This window comes from Haemaphysalis longicornis, unplaced genomic scaffold (genome assembly GCF_048455015.1).
Source record: "Haemaphysalis longicornis isolate Haplotype H1 unplaced genomic scaffold, Haemaphysalis longicornis Haplotype H1 scaffold_3, whole genome shotgun sequence".
Lineage (NCBI taxonomy): Eukaryota > Metazoa > Arthropoda > Arachnida > Ixodida > Ixodidae > Haemaphysalis > Haemaphysalis longicornis.
Window position 1 is genome coordinate 194,355,758 of NW_027526335.1, and position 13,929 is coordinate 194,369,686.

Consider the following 13,929-nt stretch of genomic DNA (forward strand, 5'->3'; position numbering starts at 1 on the left):
TTCGCCAAACTTACTGCAGGGTAGAAATTTCATTCGAATCGGTTATTTATTTATGTATGATGCAATCGTATGCGAATAGGCGTAGTAAAGAAGCAATGTGAGATCAAATGTTATTACTAATACTAGGCAGAGCACGGATGGATTCGTAGAGAACACTCCACTTTACCATCCATTTTGTGGGGAAATTATGTCGTGAACTTTGACTCACTGCTATGAGTTATAAATGTACTCTTTAATCTGTATATTTGGTTTCTGAATAAGGTCGCTGAAGCGGAGTGTTTTTAGTAACCATTTATGTCGTACACGATGACAAGCCTTAGAAAAATCGATGAAAATAGCATCCGCTGACACAGCTATCCATAGACTTGTGTAGGTCAGTAAATAATTCAAATAGTTCGGTATTGCAAGGACGTATTTATTAAAACAGTGTTCGTTGTAGATAAGCAGATTGTTTCTGTTCAAATGAAAACTAATATGAGGGAATTGAATATATCCTAATAACGTTTAGGAAACACGTTAGGAAGATACGGAAGACATGGCTTTTTGTTCCGGATGTAAATATGGGTTTAACTTGGGCATATTTCCAGACTTCCGATAACAGCCAGCGTCGAGCGAGAACCCTTTGCGTATAATCGGTACACTTGACTTCCAATGTTGCATCAACAAAATTTTATTGGCGATTTCGAACTACCTTGTGGGGACTGCGTATTTTAAGACAAAACCATTCCAAAGAAAGCTACTGATTCTGTAATGGAAAATGTGCTACCCTGAACTTCATGCCTCTGTCAGTAAGCCAACTCGTGGGCAGTGGTTTAGTTTAATGTTACACTTGACATTTTAATTGAGTACTCAAGCAGTTCCATTAGAGCAGGGCTTAGCCTATGGCAGATTGGTTAGTGTCTATGTTCGTCTGATCTAGTTCCCTAGTTCTAAAACATCCGCAGTGCGGTGTTCTTACAGCCCATAAAAACGTAATCGAATGTGTTTGGCACTGGCGAGGTTTGCAAAATATGATATCAGTGTAAACCGATGGGGTGCCATTGCACTATATAATTTTTCAAAGTAAGCCCAAGAACGTCCACTTCGTAATACCTGAATAGCTCATAATATAATACCATAAATAAAGTAACAAAGCGATGAACAAGAAGCGTAAACTGTCTATTCTTCCTAGAATCTGCAGACATCCTTGGGAGTTTTTTGTGGTTCTCCTGACATCGCCATTTTAAGAGGCTCCTGTCCAAAAGAATAACAAATTAACGATGTGCAATCGGGAACTATATTTGGTATAAATACAGCAACGAAAATAGTTACTTCCGCGACTGTGATGGCCAAAAATGATTATGTGCTTTCTACCCACGTGACGCGCCGTTCGTATTTCATTTTCAAGTTCGCCATACTTCTAAACCATAATACTGAAACGCCTTGTAGACGTGACGAATGCATCCGGAAATGGGTTTTTCCTGAGGTGACCTAATCATGTTGCAATCAAAATTTTTTTATGACGTTCTTTTGTTTGCATAAATGTACCAAGTGCCTGACAGGCACGTTGCATTCGTCCCTTGTTCACAAAGGCGACCGTTTCTGACCTCCAAATTATGGTCCTAAATCTCTAACCCATTAATATATTGCCGCGAACCATACATTGGGTTTGTTTATTTGTGTTTTGTTTTTACCGCCCGGCTGCGCCGGTCTGTGTTATCTATGCGCCAAGGGAAGCGCGTGTTCCATTCTTTTTTTCTGTGCCGCATGGGTTATCTGTTGTGATAGGGAGAGCATTCCGATCTAACGGGAACAGCCCAGAATAACCTTCTTGGATCTGCTATGTTCTGGATGCGAATCGACGTTTCGAGAACCACGCGCGCCAAAAGATAAAAAGCCTGCAGTGCTGACGCCGGAACATTCGATTCGACGACACTCGCTTGTGTACCCCCTCCCCCGAATCGACGACGCCCTCGACCACCTCTGCACGCGAAGTACAGGCTCATCGATGGACCTGAAGACCGGCTACTGGCAAATTGAAGTGGACGAGAGAGACCGAGAGAAGACTGCATTTATAACCCCAGACGGCCTATACGAGTTCAAGGTGATGCCGTTTGGGCTGTGCACAGCACCAGCAACGTTTCAAAGTGTCATGGACACTGTGCTAGATGGCCTTAAGTGGCACACCTGCCTCGTATACCTCGACGACGTAGTGGTATTCGCCCGGACTTTCGACGAACACCTTGAAAGGTTGGAGTCTGTACTAGAGGCCATTCGTACGTCGGGGTTGACGCTGAAGCCTGAAAAGGGCCGTTTCGCATACGGGGAACTCAAGTTCTTGGGCCACGTCGTCAACGCCGCGGGAGTCCTACCTGACCCGGCAAAAACTTCAGCCATTGCGAACTTCCCAAGGCCGAAAGACAAGAAGGGCGTGCGAAGATTTCTCGGGCTGTGCGCATACTACCGGCGCTTCGTCGCAAACTCCGCACGCATTGCAGAGCCACTCACGCGCTTGACGAAAGATAGCACCCCTTTCAGCTGGGAAAACGACCAAGAAAAAGCATTCTGCGAGCTGCAAAAACGCCTGCAAAGCCCGCCCGTGCTCGCTCATTTCGACGAAAATGCCGAAACGGAAATGCACAAGGACGCCATTGATATAGGCTTGGGTGCCGTCCTTGTCCAAAAGCAAAGCGGCTGCGAAAGCGTAATCGCCTATGCCAGCCGTGGTCTGTCGAAGGAGGAGAAAAACTATTCTGCCTCTGAGAAAGAGTGCCTGGCTATTATATGGGCGATTTCAAAATTTCGCCCATACATGTATGGAAGGCCATTCAAGGTTGTAACAGACCACCATGCCCTGTGTTGGCTCGCCAATTTGATTTGATTGATTGCAGGGTTTAACGCGCCGACGCAACGCAGGCGATGAGGCGCGCCGTAGTGGAGGGCTCCGGATTAATTTTGGCCACCTGCGGATCTTTAACGTGCGCCGAAATCTCTTACACACGGGCGTTTTTGCTTTTCGCCTCCACCAGAAAAGCGACCGCCGCGGCCGGGAATCGAACCCGCGACCTCGTGCTCAGCAGCGCAACGCCTTAGCCACTGAGCCACCGCGGCGGGTGGCTCGCCAATTTGAAGGACCCCTCTGGCCGTCTTGGGCGGTGGAGCTTGCGCCTGCAGGAGTTCGACGTTACAGTCGTTTATAAATCCGGCAGGAAACACTCCGACGCCGACTACCTGTCCCGCGCCCCCGTCGACCCACCACCACAAGACTCTGATGAAGACAGCGCGTTCTTCGGGATCATGACGGAGAGCGACCCAGCCGCCCAGCAGCGTGCCGACCCCGACTTACGCGTCATAATAGAGTACCTCGAGGGATGCAACGTTGCCGTTCCTATCACCTTCAAACGCAGCTTACCAGCATTCAGCCTGAGAAACTCCGTCCTTGTGAAGAATTTCAGCCCCGGAACAAGAGCGAATTACCTTCTCGTCATCCCCGCGGACCTTCGTGACGAAATTTTGGAAGCGTGCCACGACGACCCGTCTTCCGGACATCTGGGCACAGCCCGCACTATTGGAAAACTCAAGGCGAGGTACTACTGGCCCGGCCTTACCTCTGACGTCACCCACTACGTCCGGAGCTGCCGTGACTGCCAGCGACGAAAAACGCCGCCGACAAGACCCGCCGGACTTCTGCAACCGATCGCCGTCCCATCGAGACCATTTCAACAGATTGGAATGGACCTTTTAGGCCCGTTCCCTACATCACGATCACAGAACAAGTGGATTGTCGTAGCGACAGACTACATGACGCGCTACGCAGAGACCACCGCTCTTCCGAGGGGGACTGCACAAGAAGTGGCGAAGTTCTTTATAAGCCAAGTTGTGCTGCGACATGGAGCCCCGGAAGTCCTAATCACAGACCGCGGAACGGCATTTACTGCGGAGCTGATGCAAGGAGTATTACGCTACAGCAACACGGATCACCGAAGAACGACGGCGTACCACCCCCAAACGAACGGACTAACAGAACGTCTGAACAAGACAATCGCAGATATGCTGTCAATGTACGTTGACGTTGAACATAAGACTTGGGACGAAGTGCTCCCGTATGTTGCAGGACGGTCGAACCTGTGGGAGTTGTGGATAGATGAGCAAGTTGGCTAAGGCGGTGGGCTTCGAGGAGCTCGGGGATTGTGTTAAATGTCCCAGTTGAAAGGAGGCGGATGGTAGAGGGGTTGGGTGGAAGGAGAAGTGCTGCTCTGTATACCCTCCGCTGCAAGGCTTCCAATTTGTCGAGTTCCGCTTTTGTAAGCGATAAGTAAGGAAGGTAGTATGTGAGTCGTGAGGTGAAGAGAGCTGTAACGAGTTGTAATCTCTCTTTTTCGGAAGGACCATGGCCGCGGGCGGTGATTCGACGGATAAGTCCTACTATTTGTGCCGCGTGTCGGCTGAGTGTTTGTATTGTGGAAGAGTTGCCTCGATTTTGCTGTAGGGTCAGTCCAAGTATGGTGAGGGATGGCGTAGGTATTATTGGTTGGCCATTTATGTGGATTTGTATAGGGGAGGCCAAGGGGTGGGCCGGAGGCGCGGAGTTAGGATGAGCATGTGGGACTTTTCAGGGGCGCATGATAGGCCTGCTGAGTGGCGAAATTGTTTATGGTGTCCGTTGCGATTTGAAGGGTGGATTCAACGTGGGCGTCACTGCCGTGAGTTACCCACACTGTTATATCGTCGGCGTATTACTGCTGTGGAGTGAGGGAATACTGATGAGCGCGGTATCGAGAGGGATGAGACCTATGTTAAACAGTGTGGGAGATAAGATTGAACCTTGGGGGGTGCCACGGTTGGGGAGGTGCAGGGTTGGGGATTGTCTATTGCCGAGTTTAAGGGTGGCTGTACGGTCAGACAAAAAGGATTTAACAAGATTGAAGAGATTTGCGCCAACATTCAAGTTATTTAATGAGGACAAAATAGCTGAGTGGGAGATCCGATCAAAAGCTTTCGTTAGATCTATGGTAAGGATTGCCGACGTGTCTTGATCCGGGAGTGCTTTGAGTAGTTGATGATAAATTTGGAGGTGAATGTCGTTGGTTGCGAGATGTGCGCGAAATCCGAACATGTTATCAGGGAGAAGACGCTGTTGATCGAGGTGCTGATTAAGGTTCGATCGTCCTGCAACAACTCAACCTCACTGCTCCAGGCCCCCCCGCCCACCTTCACCCCCTAACCCTATCGCACCGCGAAAACCTCGAAATCCTCCCCCTTCCCCGTCACATGCATCCTAACCACCACGCAGCCCGATGAAGGGCCCGCGCCTTGGCACACTTACGCCTATTCCCCCCATCTCTTGACTCCATTTACGTAGACGCCGCGGAATATAGACACCGACCTGCTTTTGCGGCTGCTATTATCACAGAAGACAGACCGATCCCAGCAGCGGCAGCCACCATCCGCACAGCCCACCCCCACGAGGCCGAGGAAGCGGCAATAGCTCTGGCCATAACACACCAATCACCCCCATCTCACATATTCTCCGATTCTAAGACGGCCGTACGAAATTTCGCGCGGGGACACATCTCCTTCCCTGCTCGCCAAATTCTCCTATCCCGCCCTCCTCCCAACAAATCACAATCCTGCACTGGACCCCCGGCCACGTGGGCTTTGGCGGTGCGGAAACGGCCCACCTGGCCGCTCGAGGACTCATTTACCGAGCACCAGACGTGGACGTCTCACAGCACGGCGCACGAAACGCTCGCGAACCCCTGCTTACTTTTAGTGACATTGCCACACACTACCGCCTAGAGCGGCTAGAACTACCGCCCCCTCACACGTCTCTTCCTTCACCCTTGGGCAGATGATGGCGACAATTACAGACTCATTCCCTCCCCACCAGACAAGTCCTCCACCACATCTATCCCACATTATATCCCCGCCCAAACTGCCCGGCATGTGGCGCTCGAGATACCACGCCACACGCCATTTGGGAATACCCCTTTTTACCCCCGCTCCATTTACCCAACCCTCCCACTACCTGGCTGGAGGTGACCGGGAGCTCCTCGCCCGACCTACAGCTCCTGACCGCCACTAGGGCTCAGGATTACCTGGCGCGCCTCCCTCACCTGAGGGACACTCGCTAGGACTGAGCCTCGTCAGAAATAAAGTTATTCTCTCTCTCTCTCCCGTATGTCCCGTTTGCACGGGTATCGAGGAGACGACGCAGCTGACGCAGTTCGAGCTTGTCTACGGTAGAAGGCCGACTACGATGCTCGACGCCATCCTTCGGCACGTAGAAGACGACGACCTCAACGCCGACGTCCACGGGTATCTTCAACGTGCGGAGGAGGCCCGCCAGCTCGCTCGAGTTCGTATAACGGACCAGCAGCTGGTGGATGCGGGCCGCTACAACCTCCGACGCCGAGACGCCGAGTACCAACCAGGGGATCGTGTGTGGGTTTTGACTCCCATCCGACGACGCGGACTCAGTGAGAAGCTCCTGCGACGGTATTTCGGACCCTACCAGATTCTACGACGTGTTGGCCAACTTACCTACGAAGTGATCCCCGATGGTGACTCCGGCACATCACGACAACGCACGCGGCCTGAAGTCGCCACGTGGTTCGCTTAAAACCTTTCTACGGACGATGACGAACTTTTATTTTCATTTGTTCTGACTGTCGCTTATGTTAGCATCTGGTCGATGCACTCTTAGAGGGGGGGTAATTGCGCGAACCATACATTGGGTTTGTTTATTTGTGTTTTGCTTTTACCGCCCGGCTGCGCCGGTCTGTGTTATCTCTGCGCCAAGGGAAGCGCGTGTTCCATTCTTTCTTTCTGTGCCGCATGTGTTATCTGTTGTGATAGGGAGAGCATTCCGATCTAACGGGAACAGCCCAGAATAATCTTCTTGGATCTACTATGTTTTGTATGCGAATCGACGTTTCGAGAACCACGCGCGCCAAAAGATAAAAAGTCTGCAGTGCTGACGCCGGAGCATTCGATTCGACGACACTCGCCTGTGCAAGTCACTTTGTTGACCGCTGCTTCTCCGCCTGTGTATTCTTTTGAGTTGTTAGGGGAGCACAAGTTCGCTCCAATAAACGTGTTTCTCATTCAAGACAACTGCATCGTCCTTGTCTTCGTGACAATATCATAGTGTTTGGACATGTTAATGCCCCTAAGATTCTAAATATTTTCGTTTAGAACTTCTCTCGACAGATTTTGAGCACGTGTGCGACTCTCAGGTAAAGGATATTCGACAGTGACAGAATTGAATACAATTCACTCATTTGTGTTGGCCTCCACATCAACCAGTAAAATGACAAGTTTTTTTAGATATTTGTAAGACAGTGGACTAAGTCCCCTATTACGAATCGACCATAAAACGTAAGCCTTCTGGCCTTCCGGGGCTTTTTGTTACTGTATTGCTGACTGCGCGTCTAACCGTGACCAGTTTCTTGTGAATAATGACAATATTCCCGCCCTCTTCACGTAACATCAAGCGCGCCTTGAGGTAATGGTGCCACGCTATTAAGGTTTTTGACACATAAATGTTAAAGTGCGTATTTAACCTCATCTGTACAAATTAGGTTTAAAAAATGTTATATTTTTTCCGTGATATTAAATCTGTCGATGACCAAAGTGAATTTACAAAAATCTTCTTAACATGCAAAAATGGGGCAATGACTTATCAAAAATCCGAGTTCCCAAAACAAACTCGCTGGATCATGCCGATCACATCAGGTCTGCCATAATCGGGGGGAGAGACAGAATGGTCTTAACAAAGCCGACGCAGACTCTGCAGAATCACTCGCTGCCAATATATGGTCTCAATTATTACTCATAATTTGTCTCGAGACCTTTGCGTAGAAAACGCCAAATCTTTTAAACGTCCTTAGAAAAGCTCGGCTTCCTTACAATGCCATAAACAGAAAAACAAGTTTGTTTATTTTGAAACATTACGTGTGTTATAGCGGTTTTCTGGATGCAAACTTTGCTTTATTCACTGAAAAATGACACAATTTAAAACGAAAGTTTAGGCCTCCAGCGGAATCGTTTGAGGTATTTGAAACAGATGTGAAGTATCTTGACCGGGGCTGGAGTGGACAACGAAACGTCTTTTGCTGCTTGGTTTCCTGTCCATTCTGTAACTGGCGCCGCAATATCTCTGAGGCCCACTGCCCGCACTTGCTTTGGTTTAGACGGAATTCGCACCTGGCTCTGTTCTGTTACGCTTGTCAGTTATCGTTTCGGAAAACATTAAGTATGCGCGCTAACAGGGTCACGTAGGGCAATGTCGCTTTGTCCAATTCGCCAGTCTCGTGTGAGAGAACCCCGAAGCACCGGCCTGCTGCGTAGCTATAAAAAGCATAGTGCGCTCCGTACGGACAGGTGCTTGTATGCTTTAGTGTGCGTTCGTAACTTCCGTTGTCAACCCCACCATTCCTACTGCTAAAACATTTTGAGCCGTTTGCACTAGTGGTGCAAGGTCAGACAAACAGCGTAGCTGAGTATAGACCTAGGTTCTTCCGGATTTGCTAAATTTTGGTAGATTTTGGTATGCTTTGCTAAGTTGTGTCACGCTGGGCGATGTTATTTTTTGAGCACATGCGCACCCGGCAGCTGCGCCACTCCATCTCTGTTATCGCGCCCGTGGACCTCTTTTTATGCCGCGCGTTCTCCGAGTATAGAGTTGAGAGAGAGACAGATCAAAATTTATTTAAACTGGCCCATGTCCGGTCTGCCGAGAATGGGGTTCTGGTGGGTCTGGAATGCGTTCAGGCGTGTATTCCGCAGGTGCAGGGCCCCGCACGTGGGCAATGGGCCAGGTGAGGCGAGGCCAAAGGATGGGGCGAAGATCAGGCGGAGGAGCGGCCCAACTTTCCCATGAGTATGGAATGTGGGATGGTGAAAGGTGCAGAGGAAGAAGGTGAGGTGATCGCTTCAGTAAAGCGGGACAAGTCCAGTAAAGCGGGACTCACACGACGGAGAAACCCTCTCTTTTTGGCCCGCGGGACCCGCTCACGTGACCGGTTTTAGGCTCCGCCCCTCGGTGGGGATAGCCCGCGGTGGCTCCACGAAAGAAAATGCCTCCGCATGTTTTCGCTCGACGGCGGTGGCCCTCAGCGGGGAATGGAACCTGTTCCTCGGCGCTGTCGTCTGCTAGTCACTCCGCGTAGCTCCGCACGTGTGGATGCGCCGCCAGGCCGGATAATCCGGTCACGTGCTGCTGACGTCACATATCCGTCCGCCTCCGTGAGAGGGTTTCTCCGTCGTGTGAATCCCGCTTAAGTGTGTTTGACGTCGGGATTGTCACCACACACCTGGCGGTTGGGCGTGCGATCTCGGGTAATTATATAGTGAAGAATTAGGTCACAAGGGAGGGAGAGAGTCTGAGCCTGGCGTATGTAAGTGACTTCACTTCGCGGCGTGTGAGATCAGAAGTGGTATGAGGATGATTGCGGTGGGAACTGCGAAGGTCCTTCAGCTGTTGCCTCAGAGACTTGCGATCGGTGTCGATTTCTTCTTTAGGGGTGTAGTCCTGGGGCCCGGCTTGAGGGCCGCTCGGGTTTCGATTCGCACGAGCAAGGGCATGAGCCCTTTCATTCTTTACAATTCCCCATGGTGTCCAGGGACACATTCTAGAAAGACATGCAAGTGATTCTGGGCCGCCATGTAGCACGTCAGCTAGCGATGAATGTGCACAGATAAGAAGTTAGTTGCGAATTCTCGGAAGGCTCCTTCACTATCCGTGCGGATGGCAATTTGGTCAGTTGAGTGGGTTTGCCGCATGATCGAATCGGCAATAGCTTGAATTTCAGCAGCTGTTGAGCAAGGCTGCGCAGCTAGCTCTCGACGCTGGTAGAAGCTAAGGCCGTATAGAGTTGAGCCTTGTTTGGAGGCTAAACCGGGAGGCTAGCGCGTGCTCTCCTCTCTTTGCCGAGGAGCACTGATTCCTCGCTCGCCCTCTCCGCCAGAAGGCACGGCGCGCGTCTTTTTTCTCCGTTTTTTTTTCCTGTCCCCACCAAACCAATCTCGAGCTCGTGCAGCTCCGCTGTCCAATATGCAATAAATGTAAGCGCAAATCACGTGTTCTGCAAGCTTATAAGCTCCCCTAACTTGCGTTTGCCCCAGCCGGTCGCATCAAATCGCACAGTTACCCGCAATACGTCATAGGTTTTAATGAGGGAAATGGGATGGTAAGTCACATAGCCTTTCTATTCTTTCCTACCTATATAACTTATATAGATACATTATGCATGCTTGGCCTTCTCTTCCATTTTGAATACGCAGGCTACAGTGCGCTAGCATAGCATTGTATCGTTTCTCTAAGCCTCATGCTAACGTTGAGTGGGCACAAAGTAGTCTTATTCTTATTAAAAAATATCCGTTCGATTAATCATCCGCATGAAGGTCTGTCAGCGACATTTAAATCTTTTGTTTACCCAGGTAAGAAATACGACTTGATGTTTTGCTAAATCATTAAAGTGTGAAACCAGTAGTGATCCATCACTGTATTGGTATTTCTTGCCAATAAGGCCTACCCAACACCATTAAATCTAATTTCTTACGCCCATATTTTGAAAAAACTGTCATTATCTTCTCGTGTTTTTTAAGGGCAGTGCCTGAAGAACCACATTCGTCGGGCGGTATGTGAAATGGGGCGCATTCTAGCGTGGCAAAGGTAATACATTTGTCATTTCGATAACAAGCTCTTCCATGGAATATTTTGAACTGTGGCATAAAGTAGATAAATTTTCCTAACTATAGATGAATGATTAAAATAACCGGCGTCGTCAACGGCGCTGGGTGCCCTTTCTACAAAAGACTTCCTCATCAACGTGGTTGTTTAATTATTGCCGGTTTTAAAGCCAGTCTTTCTAAAACAACACTACAAAAAACTTTGCTAGATTACTGTCTATGCGTAACCTCATTTCGGGACTCAAGCTCAGAAGTTGCGGTGCAGTTTTATATAGCAGCGTATTCGCTTAGTCGTAAATTACTCCTAAATTATAGTTCAAAAGGAGACGGGCAGTACGCAGCGATACCGCTCGGCGGAATCAGCGAGTTTTTGGTGGTTTCAGGAACAAACAGACAATATTCATATAAATACAGCAGATGCAGCGATGGGGTAGGCCATGTGGATTCTGCCTAATAACTCAAACGAAGCACCGCATGGCTGATATAATCATGTGCCCCGAGGGCATACGTAACGAGAACCGAGCGAACCCGTATTGAGCGACTGTGCGTAGCTTTCGGTTCCACAGGTGTTCGACGCTGTGCTGCGCACTCGAGCGGGAGGTAGAGCGGTGTTTGAGCTCAGTATGCCTAAGATGTGTTTTCAGGCATCTATACATGGTGGGTGAACTGTAGGCATTGTAGTCGTTTACGCAGCGTGAACGGAAGACTTAGGCCCCGAATCCAGGGTACGTTATCCGAACGTTTATAAAAGCTGCGTATGAACGTAAACAATGTTTGAATCTTACCAAACAGGCTGCTTAATCTTTCCTGGCACTATATTCTTCTAAATCATCAAAATAAAGTGTCCTAATGTTTAAATCTCGACGTATCATACCATTTCTGTTAGTTTTTGAGCATTGAATAAAAATAGTGCGCGTGCTGTCTATCCTACAGTAAATACGGCAAGACCTAATGTTGATGGTAGGGCAAGTGCTCACAAACTTTGGTAGGGAGTTGGATCTTACGTTACTATTATCTAGTTCGCTTTATTTTAAGAGAATGGTATTGCACAGGACGCCTTAAATTATGCACGATCTCACAAGTTATCGCGTATCTGGTGCAACTTCTGAGCTTCGTTCATAGATTCCGTAGCAGTTTGAAGGTTCTTTGATTTGATTGATTGTATGGCTTAACGGACCGACGCAACTAAGGCGATGAGGCGCGCCGTAGTGGAGGGCTCGGGATTAATTTCGACCACCTGAGGATCTTTACGTGTGCCGAAATCTCGTACACACGGGCGTTTTTGCTTTTCGCCTCCGTCAGAAAAGCGGCCGGCGCGGCCGGGAATTGAACCCGCGACCTTATGCTCAGCAGCGCAATGCCTTAGCCACTGAGCCAGCGCGGTGGGTTTGAAGGTTCTGATATGAAGTATTTTGAAGCTAGCCAAAGAACGGCGCGAGGTGATTAGGCCTGTCGGATCACTCATCCGAACAAGGTCTGCCAGGATTATCAGTAATTATTATCGTCATGCCGTACGGTTATCCCGCAATTTCTAAATGTTCGCACGTGCTTCAGCTACTCCGAACGAATCTATCCAGATACAGCCCTGCTGAAACTTTCCGTATATACGTAATTTCGGTGATACGGAGTTCGCACCTAGCATGAGAGAAGGATTCTTTAAAATGAGCGATGTTTTTCAGACACACATGGTTTTACAACAGTGCAAAGCTTTACGCAAAATTGAGCACCGCTTTTTTGTTATCAGGTTGCAAGAACGGCCTAAAATGTGTCAGTATAAATCCCGTATGTACGGGGTATACAGAAAACTTACAGAGACTGATTTGGGCTTTTATTGAGGAGAGAAACACAAAAGCTATGTCAAACGTTCTAATTGCGAGAAATAATCTAATTCTCCTAGAGTGTGTGCTTTAGTTACATCTTGGTACGCTATGCTCCGCACGAATTTCATATTCCCATAATTCCGTACATACGGAACGTTTCAGTAAGTAGGCTACGTGGCGAATGAAGATCGGCTACCGTGCGCACACTAACGTCTAATTTTTAAATGATCACTTCGCGTAGAAGTCATACAGTTCGCTACAGCAAGTGGTGAGTGTGGCTTTTAACACGGGAGGGATCCAACCGTTCCAAAGTGCTTTCTGCGGTGTAGGAGCTTCTAGAGTGTCTGTTGCAAACAATATCCGCTCTTGATGAGTAACAACCAGTTTTGATGACAGTACCATTATTTTACTATAATTGGAAGTGGAGTGACCCTTTGTACCTATTACCTCAGCTCCAGCTCACTAACAAGGCCTGCGAATGATCCGAGCACAGGTCTTGGTTGGTTTTTGCGCCGACACTTCTACACAATCCCACAATACCAAAGGTGCACCTCAAAAGGCAGAAGTACCGGAAATACTTGAGAGGTGCTGGTTACTACGTTGTTAACCATGGTGGCATAACGGGATTTCTCGACTCAACCATCCAAACTTGAAGCAGAAATAAATGTTACATGCTAAGTCGATGGCATTTAAACATAGCTGGACGAAAACGAATGTAGCACCACTTGAAACTCCGCCGAGGTACCAAAGATCTCTGCTAGACACGACTGGTAATTTAAGCCTTTTTGCAAACCTTCAGTACCAAACTTGCAATTCACCGAGAAGAATGATTTCCAGGCGCTTCACCGCTATGGATCACGCAGATTACGGTAGCTTTACATCTGATTCAATACGCGATGCACCTCCTGCAAGCACATACCGATCAAAAATATAAATTAAAGCTTAAGAAATTACACCAGACTGTCCTATCTCCCGCAAACAGCACCGTTACGTTGCTGTTCGCCTTAGGAGCGACCAACTAGGTGGTCTTGGCGGTGCTAGCATTGTTGCAGTGAAAACGAATAACTCAAGCACCGAGGATGTACAAAAGAAATAGGTAGCATTTCCAAAGTATGCGAAACTATTACCCTGTACAGCTGCCACCATTTTCAGTTGTGGCGCCATGAATTCGATAAAAAACCTGCCGCTGGACTGGAATACCTAGAAAACAAACTTCCTAAAATTTATGTTGTTGCCTGTTAGCCAGCATGCCATTTTTGTGGCAGAAAATATTGCGTGTGACAAAATTTGTCGGTGGCGCCATTTTGCAGTGTCTCAAGTTTTTACACGTACAATTTTCCGGTTATCGCAGTTCCTTAAGAAAGTGTTACTTCAGAGTTATTCAGTGTCATGCAGAATCTTCTTGCACAGGTAATATTGGAAGCATAGGCTTTTT

General features: G+C 48.5%; 1 protein-coding gene across 1 annotated transcript in view; it reads right to left on the bottom strand.

Annotated features, from left to right (window-relative positions):
* The window catches only part of LOC144175920 (cell adhesion molecule Dscam1-like), a 474,324-nt gene that overhangs the window by 143,211 nt on the left and 317,184 nt on the right, over positions 1-13,929 (bottom strand). The gene's annotated exons all lie outside the window — the stretch shown is intronic.